We start from the raw sequence: 13,174 nt of genomic DNA on the forward strand, positions 1-13,174 counted from the left end.
GCATCACAGCAGTATATTTAATCTGTACTGTGCAGATGCAGCTCAGTGTGCATAAGATGCCTCCCTGTCACACTTATGCTAAATTCTGACTCCAGGCTCCCTTTACTGTGAAACATACCCCTTCCTCTCTCTCTCTCTTATGCCAAAAAATGTGACTCAAATGGGGCTTCAACAATCGAAGCAGCACACCCATTCTCCTAATGATCCCCTCTGCTATACGCTTTAAATGTCTGTGAGAAATAATTGGCTGCTGAGGAAGCATCTTTCCAAACGTCATTATTTTTGGGGTCCTGGTGGTCCCGGCCAATCAACACGCTCCCAGGTCCAAGCTCGGAGGAGCACCACAAGTTGTTAACCTCAAATGATCACGACTGGCTCGCAGGGGGGGCTCTCGGGTGAGGGAGGGAGGAGAGGGAGGGGGGGCTGCAAATATGACGGTTATAAATCCGTGATTGAACTTCAGTGGCCGCCCGTGAGTCTGCACCAAGGTCTTCTCCTCCTCTCCTGCCTCTAACTGCCTGCGAGCTGCGTGCGTCTCCTCAGATGCTGAGGGAGTAGCTCAGTAAGGAGGGTGGAGAAAGAGAGAGACTGAGACCAAAAAAAAAAAAAAAAAGGAGAAAGATTTCAGCACCGGAGCTGTCCGCAGCTCTTGGAGAAGTCTCTATTCCTGCGAAAAGGGAGGAAGCTGCTTCCGACTGTAAATTTTCTCTGTGGGACTGTGAGGAGAGAGAGGGGGGTGGGAGAGAGGAATAATAAACTGCCGTGCCATCATCTCTCTGCGGGGCTTCGGACAGCCGCGTAACGGCGCACATACTTCATTCGAGCAAAGTCTTGCCATGCTGGACGCCCGGGCGTGAGACAGAAAGGATAAAGTCTCCACATAAAGTCGAGGTGAAAAACAAGCCTTTTTACTCTTCACGGTGAGTCCACACTTCTCATGCGCTCTGCACTGCTTTTTTAAAGGGTTACATAACAAACTAAAAACTGCTAGATTCCTTTTTATTTTCATTGTTGCAACCACAGGCTGTGACGGGACTCGTGTAGGTGCTTGCTGGGAAGCCTCATTACAGATGCTTGCATGGGATGAATATTTAGGTCAGCATCCACATGGGTGTGGATGCGCGTCGCGGTTATCAAACTACAGGAGTTCACACTGCTGCTACCCACAGTGCTCCCTTTGGTGTCACAGCAGTGCAATGCAGGGGAAGTAACAATAATCTGGAGTGATAGGACGCAAATGGAGGAGTTCTTGGAGTCTTGGTGCATGTACGTCATTGGGAGACTCAGTGTTAAAGCACCAGGCTACTGATGACCTTACACAGGAAGTTGTATCAGTGAGATTCTGCAACTAATGGCATGGCTGGGTAATTCTCTGCAGCAGACATACTGTACTTTGCTCCGTCCCCAGACGCTCTGTCCACTTTTCCACAGCGCTGTCCCACAGGGGAGTGCTGCTGTCCATTAAGCCCTCCATCAGTGTTTGCTTACAAGCCTATTGTTGTTATCTCCCAGCCCACATAGGTCCACAAACAAGCCAATTTCGGTGTTAACCTTGGAGTGAGTCCTGCTCCTCAGTCTGTGACAGATCCCTTCAGTCCGAGCTGCTTCACTGCCGCCTGCTCTGTGGTTATTGTCAGACTCCTCTCAGAGCGTTTTTGGTTGGCACAGCCTCTCCGCCTGGCAGTGCCTGAATGCCATGTCTCCAGTCTAACGATGCATTGAGATTTAAATTCCTCCTCCATTCAGGCACTTTTTTTTGTCCGAATTTCAACCTCCCCTATGCATTCGTTGAGCTGTGAGTGTATGATTTTTTGGGGGGAGAAGGTTGTTGTTGTGCTCAGGTACAAGGATGGGAGAGGAGGCAATGACATGCCAGAGGGAGAGTTGTTGTTTCATGCACACAGAAGAGATGAGGACTCTGCGCTGACCAGCTGACCAGCTGACCAGCGAGCAGCGAGAGAACCACACTTAAGCTCTTGTATTTGATTTATTTGGCTTTGTGTGTCCAAGTGCACGTCCATCTGCGTGTTTTAAATGGCTGTTAATGATTCCACTCACTCGCTATTACAGGGATCAGGGTGAACTCGTTAGTGTAATTAGTTCCAGGTCTTTGCTTCCCTGGTCTGTGGGTGAGATCCTCGGCTAAAGGGGGGGATTCATTCCCATGAAAAGGCATGCTTTGTGGTGCTTCCATTCAAAAAATCCCCCCCCCTCCCATCCTCCCCTGAAACAAGGAATGAAAAGGAGGGCTGGTTGGGATTCTAATCAGCACATAACAGTGACATTCAACAGCTTTGGGAAGGGAATCATACAGTCTGAGGAACACTAACTCACATAACATAGGAGTGACGCCAGATACAGATTAGGATCCTTTACAAGCTTTTTATGATGTAAAACGCATGTTAACGTAACAGTGTGTCAGACAAATGTGGCTTGAGTATGGGGTCTTTTATGATTGTTGTCTGGTGGTGTAATAAAATCTGAAAACTGCAGATTTAAATGATTGTATTTGCTGTATTGTTTGTCACGCAACGCAACCTGTCCACTCAAGGGATCCCAGAGATAAAATCAATACAGTTAAGGGTCCAGTGTGATGTATATTAGGGGGATTTATTGACAGAAATAGAATATAAGTATGTTTTCTGACATGTATAATCACCTGAAAATAAGAATTGTCGTTTTTTATGTTACCTTATATTGAGCCATTTATATCTAAATAGGGAGGAGGTCCTCATCTGCAGAGTCCGCCATGTTGCACCATCATGTTTCTACAGTAGTCCAGACCGTACAAAACAAACACTGACTCTGGATAGGGCCATTTGTGTTTTTGTGTTGGCCACTGTAGGTGGCAGCACCTCCACAACAAGCCAAACACCATTCGAAAAACACAGATTTTTAACATGAAACTTCTTTATTCTGTGTTTTCACGAGGTTAAATCACAGGGTCCTTTTATTCTAAAGAGGAGGAGACCTCTGCTGAAAATTCGGCTCCTGGTTAAAACCTCCTGAATGCCTGGATCTTAAGTTATAAGAGACAAAAGGTGAGCACATAAGTAGCAGCTGGGCTTGCAGCCTGTCTGGGAGCAGCCGAACAGCCTTGGGGAAACACTAATTTGTAACATGAAGCTGCTTTATTCAGTGTTTTTACCAGTTTTAATTGCGTGGTCTGTTGATTTTGGAGAAGAGGAGACCTCTGGTGATAATTTGGCTCCTGGTAAAAATCTCCTGAACGCCTGGATCTTAAGTTATCAGAGAAAAAAGCAGAGCAAACATTAGCAGCTTCTGGGCTAGCAGCCTGTCTGGGAGCAGCCGAACAGCATTGGGGAAACACTAATTTGTAACATGAAACTGCTTTATTCAGTGTATTTAGCGGTCTAAATCACAAGGTCAATTTGTTTTGGAGAAAAGGAGACCTCTGCTGATAATTCGGCTCCTGGTAAAAACCTACTGAAAGCCTGGTTTTTAGGTTATCAGAGAAAAAAAGGCGAGCAAGCGTTAGCAGCTGCTGGGCTAGCTGGGCCCGTTTGTAAAGTGAAGCTGCTTTTTATCACCTGGTCTGTTTGTTTGGGAGTGAGACAGACTTCTCTTGATTATTTGGCTCACTGAACTCCGAAGGAATCAGAACCAGGAGTTCACGCTTGGCACATGGGCGAAGTTTCCACTGGTTACAATCTGCAATCCTCACTGCTAGATGCCATGAAATCCTACAAACTGCTCCTTTAAGATCAAAAAGAAAAAAAATTCAATTACAGATTTCTTTTTTTACTTTTCTTCAAGTGCAGCACTGGATACATTTACCTCTCCATGACCCTGAAAATACAACCTGAGAGGGAAAAAACACTCTCTGCTTGAACCGCTAACAACACAAATCCACACTTAACCTGTGATGAATGATTGCAAAATTGCTTGGTTTAAAGGGTTCACAGGTGAAAACACTGGTGTTACTGAGATGCTGTGTTGATACAGATGATTCAAAAATATATTTTTAGGCTGTTTTGCCAAAAACGTTACAGAGACAACCTCCAGTGCCAGTGTGTGGATATGAGTCTATTGACAACAACACAATCAGTTTTCTTCATGGAGCATGTACCATTATAAGATCCAATTTCAAAGATGAAATGACAAAAACTAAATTGTCGAATGTGGCTTTCAGTCACGTAGTCATGGTGAACTTGTGCCATGTCTTACAGCCGTATCCTCTGCGGCAGCTGGCCAGCCAAATGCAACTATGACAACAGGTCTGGTTATATAAACAAGTCTAACTGAGAGAACGATCTATTTCAGCAAAAGAAATGACTGAGTGAGCGAGTGTTGACAGTGACGTGTGGTAGTAGTGGTGGACTGTTTTCCGTAGACTAATGAATGGCTGTTATATGAGCTCCTGCAGATCTCAATAACATCCCCATGGTGACACCTGGGCAGCAGAGGACTGAATACTAATATAGACCTTAAGGTGTCCCCATTGGCCTCTAATGCAGTGCCTAGAGGAAAAAAGCATTCCAGTTCAAACTAAAGAGGAATTTCCTGTTTAAGAATAATATACTCTGACAAAAACAGATCCACTGACATATTTTTTTCTGTCTAAGATGCAAAACATTCACAAAATGACTTCAGGTGAAACGTCACATACGCAGCGACGATGGAGCGTCAGTCCAGTGTGTTGGATGCTACTGTTGTTGTGAACTGATACAGTCAGAGGAAGTGTGTTTTGCCCGACATGGTCTGGTAGTGTTAAATTAATGAGTGAAGTGTGGATGGGCTACAAAAGGATTACTCAGAGGAGCAGAAAAAAATCACAAGGATTTGAAGAGCACTTTGGTGCCACCTCCCTCTGAAATCATCAATATTTAATTAAACCAAGATGCTCCAGAGAGCTTCATCATCTGAGGGCTCGTCACACTCAATTGCTGACATAAATCAAGAACCTGAATATTAAACCTAAAATGCTTCTTAGAGTCACGTAAATAAAGTGTCAGAGAAAATGAGGAGACAAAATGAAGGATTCACTTTTCTGTGTTTGGAATTTGAATGAATATTTGGAGATTTCTGAGATCACGTCGCATGAGACATAAAATAAAACGAGTGAATTGCTGCTATACTTCACCATGTCGAGAATATTCCGTCGCAGTGCAGCTTGACAGAATAACATTTCCTCTGCCATATATGTCAGGTTCTGCCCCAAGGAGTGGCCCTGTTTTCCTTCCCTTCGTCCAGATCTTTTTTTATCCAGGGGCATTTAAATCATTCAGAGGGGTCCGGGAAGGAGAGCAGAGCAGCCGAGGCAGCTGCTCCTGCAGGAGTCGACTGAACGTCAAGCCTGAGGGAGTTTTATCCCATCCTCCTCCTCAGCTTGTATTGCCCTCAAATGCAATATGGGGGGTGAATTTGGGTGACTGCTGAGTCTTGGTGGCATCACTTTTTTTGATGTGTGTTTCACTTGAATGAAAATTTGCCATTTATCACAACAGTCAGAGTAACTGACAAAGTAATAGCAATCTAGGAATGTGGCAAGGGGGAAAACAAATTGAAAACACGAGTAGACAGATGATCAAACAGGTTGTAAACAAACTAGAGTTTAGCTACATCATCAAGAGCTTGTGAGAGAACACCAAATGTCTGTAATGATCCCCTATTGCACAGGAAACATGTTTAGGAAGACGGCAATGTTGAGCAGTTTAATTAAAAATTTTATCACTCAGTCCCACTCATTACAAATTATGACCTGAAAAATTAATAGCCTTCTTAAATTACCCATTAGTTTAGTCACTCAGCCTTGTATCCACATGTCACACATTTTGTAGTTAACATTTGCTGGGAAAGAAAAAGATTTGGTCAAACATGCAAGCCAGCCTATGGTGTGGCAGTATAGCCTGTTAAAGGAAGCAAGAACAGGCTCTGAAGCCGATTTGACATAGTGGCCAAATGTTGGAATTACAACTTCTAGGTCCGTCATGTGATTTTCCCATAGGCTTGAAAGAGGACTTGGAAAGAGGCGTGAATCAGGGGGTAAGCAAAATGACTCGTTTCACTTTTTGGATTTGATCCATTTGGTCTGATAACATTTCAGAATTTGAGAAAGTTAGTGGAGGGATGAACCAGTAGTGAGCTGCACAGCTGGCGGAAGTCTTTAGTCCACTTGCTCTATTGGCCCAATAGTATAGAGGATCTTATTGCCTTTATCTCCTCCAGGCAGTTGGTGAGTGTGGACAGAGGTGAAGATGAAGATGGTAGAGCAGTTGAAGGGGTTGGGTCAGTCCTGAGATACAGCTGAGTGTCATCGGCGTAGGAGTGGAAAGAAATCCCGCACTGTCTGATGACACGGCCAAGGGGGAGCATGTATATAATGAATAGAAGTGGGCCAAGGACAGATCCTTGAGGGACACCACATGTAACGGGGAGGAGTTAGCGCAATGTTAGCTAGGCAGCACTCCAAAGTCCCACCCTAAAGGCCTTTGCACACTGAGTTGGATGCGTCATTTGAATCTGTCACCTGGAAAAGGTTGTTACGCACGGAAACCTTGCACACTGATTCTGATGCGTTTTATTGTTCTATTCGTGACAAAATGAAAAGACACATTCCCTCCTTTGCCTCTCTTCTCTGGAGTGACCTATCTGGCTGTCATCACTCACTCCCTGTGTTTTGCGGTCCACATCCTCCTCTTGGTCATCATCCACCTGAATATTACTATCTGACCTGTTGGAAGTGAGCTATCTGAGTTATGAAATGATTCTGTGCACCCCAGTCCTCTGTCTTGTCATGGCTGTGTCCTGAAGCCACATTTTCTTCAAAGAAAAATGCGAGAAGAACAAAGTTTAAAAATTTGCCAGACCATGGGTTGAGTAACTGGTATACAAGTCTGACAGATGCAAAAAAAAACGCAGAAAATTGAACCTGTTCCGAAATGTTTTATGAAAGTTTCGGACTCAGTGTGCAAATGTGATTGACACAACGTGAGGTTGTATTTATTTTTAAACGTGCAACAATTGTGGACAAAAGAAAGTGTGCAAAGGTCTTAACAATTTTGAACAAAGAGGAATGGTTATTGTGATACTGTAGGCTTAGCAGGGGCTAACATTAGCAAGCTAGCACGGACTATACAACATTTACAGTTAGCAAGAGAGCTTAGCTTCCTTTGCCAAGCTGACATATGTACCGGCTCTACATTTTCTTTGCTAGGATGGCGAAAGCATGACCTGTCCTACTCCCTTTGATTGGCTAGAACTCATTGCTGTTGCTGGTTGGATTGGTTAGGTTCAGGTGTGAGGAGTGAAATTGGTTAGGGTTTGGGTAAGAACATCATGGTTAGCCACTTAGAAACAGAGAAAGGCAGAGTAGGGCGGGTCCTATCTTTACTGGATCAGTCTGTCAACTGAGTCCAAAGCAGACCGATAGAAACCATCAAACGTCCCATAAAGCAGTGAGCAAACCGAGCCCCAAATTGTCAACGTAATGCAGCATTACTGGGACTTGTGACTGTAATTCAACTTAATTCCAAACCATAAACGCTACAACCTATTCCTGAAATAGATATTATAAAACATTATAAAGTATGGCTGCAAATCTGTATATTGTAATGGGTGTTTACAATGGAGAATTAGGTTAATAATTTTAGGCTACAGTTTGCAAATTTAATTGTCTTTCAAATAACTTTGGGCATGTTTTTAAAACCTGAATGATTGCATGACTCCTTGTGTTTCCAATCGTCTCATGCATATTTTTAAGGTGTTTTCAGATTTAAGCAGTTGACTTGGGGAGTACAATGTTATTAGGCTATTACAGATAAGACTAATAGCCCAAATTAAAAAAATAAGATTGTAATAAACAGCTTGATTGACACAGATATACGTGTCTTTGCTGTGAATACTCACTAGAGTACAGCCACGCATGGCAAGCAAACACATCGGCAGCTATCTCTCCTGTGAGTATAAAGTGCACACGGGTGTTAAGCTTCACAAATGTTGCTGTCAGTCTGGCAGGAAGAAGGGTTGAGCAGTTTGACAGGATTGTGGTCAAAGGCTTGAGCATCTCAGACACGCCAAAAGAAACCAAGTGTCAGGTTACTCAGCGCTATCTAATAAACTCAGGTATCAAAGCCAAGGACTGACCCATTTGTGTCAGAATCGACTTGTACTCGGAGGGAGGAGAGAAAAAAAAAAAACACAAGGCCCTTATTTAAAATTCATAAGTTAACCTGAAAATGACAAGGTCTTCAGCGTGCTAAGATATTTCCTCATCACCAGTGGCTTTACTTCCAGCTTTGTTTGAAGAATGCAAATTGTGAGAGGTGTGTGATTCTCTAGCATCCTGTTTTCATCCCCCCTCTGGCATCATATAATACAACTGTGTGTACATGAGTGTAAATTTCCATCAAAACCTGTTTTTGAATTGTCGTAAAATGATGTTTTATGTATATATTTTTGTTCAGAGAATAATGGTCATATATTTGTGCTATTTACTGCTGGTATTGATTTGATGGAGTGTACAAAGACCTTGGGGCTTGTAATAGCACTTACTTTATTGTTATTGTTTCGCATTTTCCTCCTAGTGTTTATGAAGCCTTTTCTGGCTATTAAAGAACAATTTGTTTATTGTTGATTATCTCATTTAAAATGGCACGGTCCATTATCTGCACTGCACAGTAATTGTGGATCCAGCTGTGGTGGTAGCATCTAACCAATACATCAACCATACCATTATTTCAAGCCTTGCCCCCGAGCATGCAAAAGCTTTCAAACTTGTTTTATTTTTTTCCTTTCCTCGGGTTTATGTGAGAGAGGCGGCAGTTTACTAGTTGGCATCTCTGGCATCTAAAGGCTGTTACTGTCTCATGTCTGTGCCAGCGCTGCTCCGAGCCAGAGTGGGAAGGTCACTTCAGTGGATAATTAAGTCCCTATAATAATCAGTCTGCCATCCTGTATTGCCGTCACCATGTAGCCTGTGTTTATACAGTGCATCTGTTTGGAAGCTCCTGCTAAGAGATTTTTATATGTTCATTTGGTTTGAACAAACACTTGAATATTGATGGATTGCCATGAAATGTTGTACAGACGTTCATGGCTCGTGTAGAGGATGTGATATCCTGACTTTGCCTCTAGCACCGCAGTGAGTTTGACACATGCGGGTTTGAGTGAAATTTTTCTCACAAATATTCATCGGACTTGATGATGCCTCCTAGTTTTCATCGCAGGCTTTCAGCCTTTTAGTCTTTCTCGTGATGCTTCTGTGATCAATGCCCACTTGTGACCCCAGGTTGCATATTCTACTACCTATGACCAGTTCAACCACTGAATGATGTTTCCTTCATAGATGTATGCAAAGAGGTAGAAATCTAAGAACCTAAGCCAGGGGTGTCCAAACTTTTTTGAATGGGGGCCAGATAAAGTAATGTGAAAATACCTGGGGGCCTAGCCTGAGTGTCAGACTGAAGCTCCCAGAACCTTCAGTCTGACATCGCCTCCATTGAAGGCGATTTACAAGGGGGAGGGAATTTGATTTTTTCCCTAACCAATCAGTAGAGATCAACGACTCACCCAGAATCTGACGTCATTAGTATCCATGCCTCGGGGGTGCCGAAAACAAGCGAGCATTGCCCGTTTAAAATGTCTCCATCGTCGTGCTGCATCGCCGTTAAATCCAGTTTAGCAGCTTCCTTAATTTGGTCCTCCATTAACGCGAGTAGTGGCGAAATACCTCGATAGCATCGTTAATGTGGTCTGTAGGATCTGTAGCGGTCGCCATTGTTGCTATCCTTACCAGTTACCCACCGGCATACAGCTTGACATTAGTGTGGCGCTGATTGGCTAATCGCTAGACCCCCGGCGTTCATTGGTCCGTCCATCGTTTGGACGAGATAAATCGCAAATTCATTGCAGTATGCCAGACCAGAGATGCAAGCCTACTCAGTTGAGTGGGCGGGGTCTATGGTCTGGAACCAGGCTACTGGGGGCCAACTGATTCTCACATCAAATGGGTTTTAAAAAAAGTGAGACAAATGCAACCATTTTTATCTTTTAATGATTTATTACTACTTGATGCCTGTCGACAAACTGTACGATAGTCCTATCATTGTGAGGTGAAAGGTAAAAATGCAAAGTGATCTTGCTCGATTAACCATTATTGTGTAAAGGGCCACATATGGTATATTTTGAAAGTCAAGCCGAGGGCCAATTAACATTGGTCTTCGGGCCACAATTGGCCCCCGGGCCAGACTTTGGACATGCATGACCTAAGCGAAGATTTGCCTGGCCTCACTCCCAGGATATTAAAAAAACACTGCTTAGGCAGTGGCCCTTGGCATCAGATACTGACGCACAATGTACCCTTTAGCATCTGTATGAGATGAACCAAGCTTTCAGCTAAGTCCAATGTAAATGTGGTTTGGTTTACATTATACTGAGCTGAAAGCAATCCACGTTAGACGTTGAACAGTTGAAGTTTAAGAGCACAAAACTTCACTGAGGTTGGGTGGGAGAGGAGCACCAACAAGCACAGGACTTTGACCCAGGAGACCGATAGTCATGCCCTGTGTTAATCTAAAAGTCATGTTGAGTTATCTTGTAACATCACTCATTAGTCACGAGTTGGCTGATGTGACTAAGGTCAGTCACATTCTTTTCCTAATCCAAACCAAGTACTGTTGTAGTCTAAACCTTACTGGCAACACCCTACATCAAGATACAACACAAAAGGCTGCCGCTGGGGGCTTCTGCCCAAGCATCAAAATATGACTAGTAGGTAGGCTGTGGCATTTAAACGATGCTCAGTTGGTACTAAGGGGACCAAAGTGTGCCAAGAAAATCTCCCCCACACCATTACACCACCACCACCAGCCTGAACCATTGATACAAGGCAGGATGGATCCATGATGCCAAATTCTGACCCTACCATCTGAATGTGGCAGCAGAAATCCAGACTCATCAGACCAGGCAACGTTTTTCCAATCTTCTATTGTCCAGTTTTGGTGAGCCTGTGTGAACTGTAGCCTCAGTTTCCTGTTGTTAGCTGACAGGAGTGGCACCTGGTGTGGTCTTCTGCTGCTGTAGCCCATCTGCTTCAAGGTTGGACGTGTTGTTGGTTCAGAGATGGTCTTCTGCAGACCTTGGTTGTAACCAGTGGTTATTTGAGTTACTGTTGCCTTTCTATCATCTTGAACCAGTCTGGCCATTCTCCTCTGACCTCTGGTATCAACAAGGCATTGTCGTCAAGATATATTTTCTCTTTTTGGGACCATCCTCTGTAAACCCTAGAGATGGTTGTGTGTGAAAATCCCAGTAGATCAGCAGTTTCTGAATCACTCAATCCAGCCCATCTGGCACCAACAACGTCAAAGTCACTTAAATCACCTTTCTTCCCCATTCTGATGCTCAGTTTGAACTTCAGCAGGTTGTCTTGACCATGTCTACATGCCTTAATGCATTAGGTATTGCATTGCATAACAAGCAGTTGAACAGGTGTACCTAATAAAGTGGCTGGTGTAGCAGTAGTTGATTGGGGTGGCTGAAAGGTTAAGATACAGTACGTACCCTATATTATCATTGTTTCCAGTTTCAGCCTGGGGCCATGTTACACGTCATCCTCTCATCCATGCTCAGACTTCATTGCCAGAAAGGACCTTAAAAATTTGCTGTTCAGTGTGCACCATGTATCATGTTTGAACAGATATACTTTCCAGTAAGAGGTACTGCTGGAGATAGATACATTTGGATTCTGTTACTGAAAATTCTTCATTGTAAATACACATTATGTCCTTATTTCCTCTTTTCCCCGTTATCCCAGAACTAATCCAAACTACACCTGCATTAAAATAATGAAACTGAACGTTTCAGCCTGAGCTTATCTGTGCTAAACCCACTGAGCTGATTGTCATTCCTGCAGTTAGGATAACAGCCTATCTGGTATTCCACAGGCCTGCATATGTGTATTCTTAATCATTGTATATTCAAAGCATGCTGCTGTCATTTATTAGACAGCAGGAGGGCTTTGTAACTAGGAAGACTGACCTTTTAAATGAAGTGGTTGTCCTTGAGGAAGGCAGTCAGCCCGCAGAGCAGAGCAAAGCCGAGCAGTTAGTATTAATGTTGTAAAGCTGTTTTTTTCACTGTCATTATTTATTGTTTTCTGGCCTGCAACTGAAGGTTTTTCACCATCATGCGCTAATTTTTCACTTTTTTTGTCCAACTCTGAGCACCTCTTGCATTCCTAATTCGCACTGTGGCACAGTCTATCAACAACACACTTGACTGATTTTAGTAGGCACGCTGGCATTTGGGAGTATACTTTATTTAGTCGTTTTTCCAGTGTGGAAATATGTCACACTTGAAACAAAGTTAAAATGAGTGATTGGACATAGTACATAAATCCCTACATGCTGCAGGCAGGCTGTTCTCATGCACTATTTGTACGTATATATTTCAGAAAAGTAAGCCATGTCATCATGAGCCAGTAATTTGTGTATGTAGTCATGTGACCAATGCGCTGACGGGACTAAAGAAAGAAGTAGTATAAAGACTGAAAGTTTCTGCAATGATGAAGGTGGGGTTTTGGATGAGTCAAATAACACAGGACTTTCCCCTAAAAGGCCGGTGTTCAGAACCATGTGAAACCAAGTGAACTTTGAGTTATCCTAAGTAGGGCTACCTCCGACCAAGAATTTTCCTAGTCGACCAATAGTCGTCATTTAGGGCCATTAGTCGACTAGTCGCCCGCATGTTTATGATATTAATTTGATCATGAAAGGATATATTTTGGGCGGGCAACAAAATGGTTTGAGTTGAAGGTGTGAGAAAGAATAGTATCAGTAACATTGTTAACACTGTGCTACATTACAGAGAAATACAAAACCATACTAATGAACCTTCATTAATATAGGCCTATATTTTATCTACAAGTGCACGTCACACACTGAGCGAGCCGCCTGTTAATGACGCTGTGGGCTAATGGGCATGTAGCTACTTCCATGTTTCAGATGATAAGTCATGTTTGTAGTCGACCAATGAAGATGAGTTTACATATCACCTTGGGTTCGTCCTTCACCTTCTCAAAATGACCCCACACTTTGGATTTCCTGCCCGACATGTTATTAACTACCCTGTGGAATAACCGCAGGCACCAGCCCTGGAAATAAGGGGCCGTACACATGCCGAGTCTTTTACCACGTAGAAAATGTGAGGTCAA

General features: G+C 43.4%; 1 protein-coding gene across 2 annotated transcripts in view; it reads left to right on the forward strand.

Annotated features, from left to right (window-relative positions):
• The first annotated feature begins 311 nt into the window (after nt 1-311).
• phf24 (PHD finger protein 24) overlaps nt 312-13,174 on the forward strand; it is a 48,504-nt gene continuing 35,641 nt past the window's right edge. Inside the window, exon 1 of one of the 2 annotated variants that reach the window (XM_050053518.1) lies at nt 312-920. The gene's annotated coding sequence lies outside the window, so the exon portion shown is untranslated. The remainder of the gene's footprint in view (nt 921-13,174) is intronic. The other variant, XM_050053519.1, reaches the window with a different exon arrangement.

This window comes from Epinephelus moara, chromosome 9 (assembly GCF_006386435.1).
Source record: "Epinephelus moara isolate mb chromosome 9, YSFRI_EMoa_1.0, whole genome shotgun sequence".
NCBI lineage: Eukaryota > Metazoa > Chordata > Actinopteri > Perciformes > Serranidae > Epinephelus > Epinephelus moara.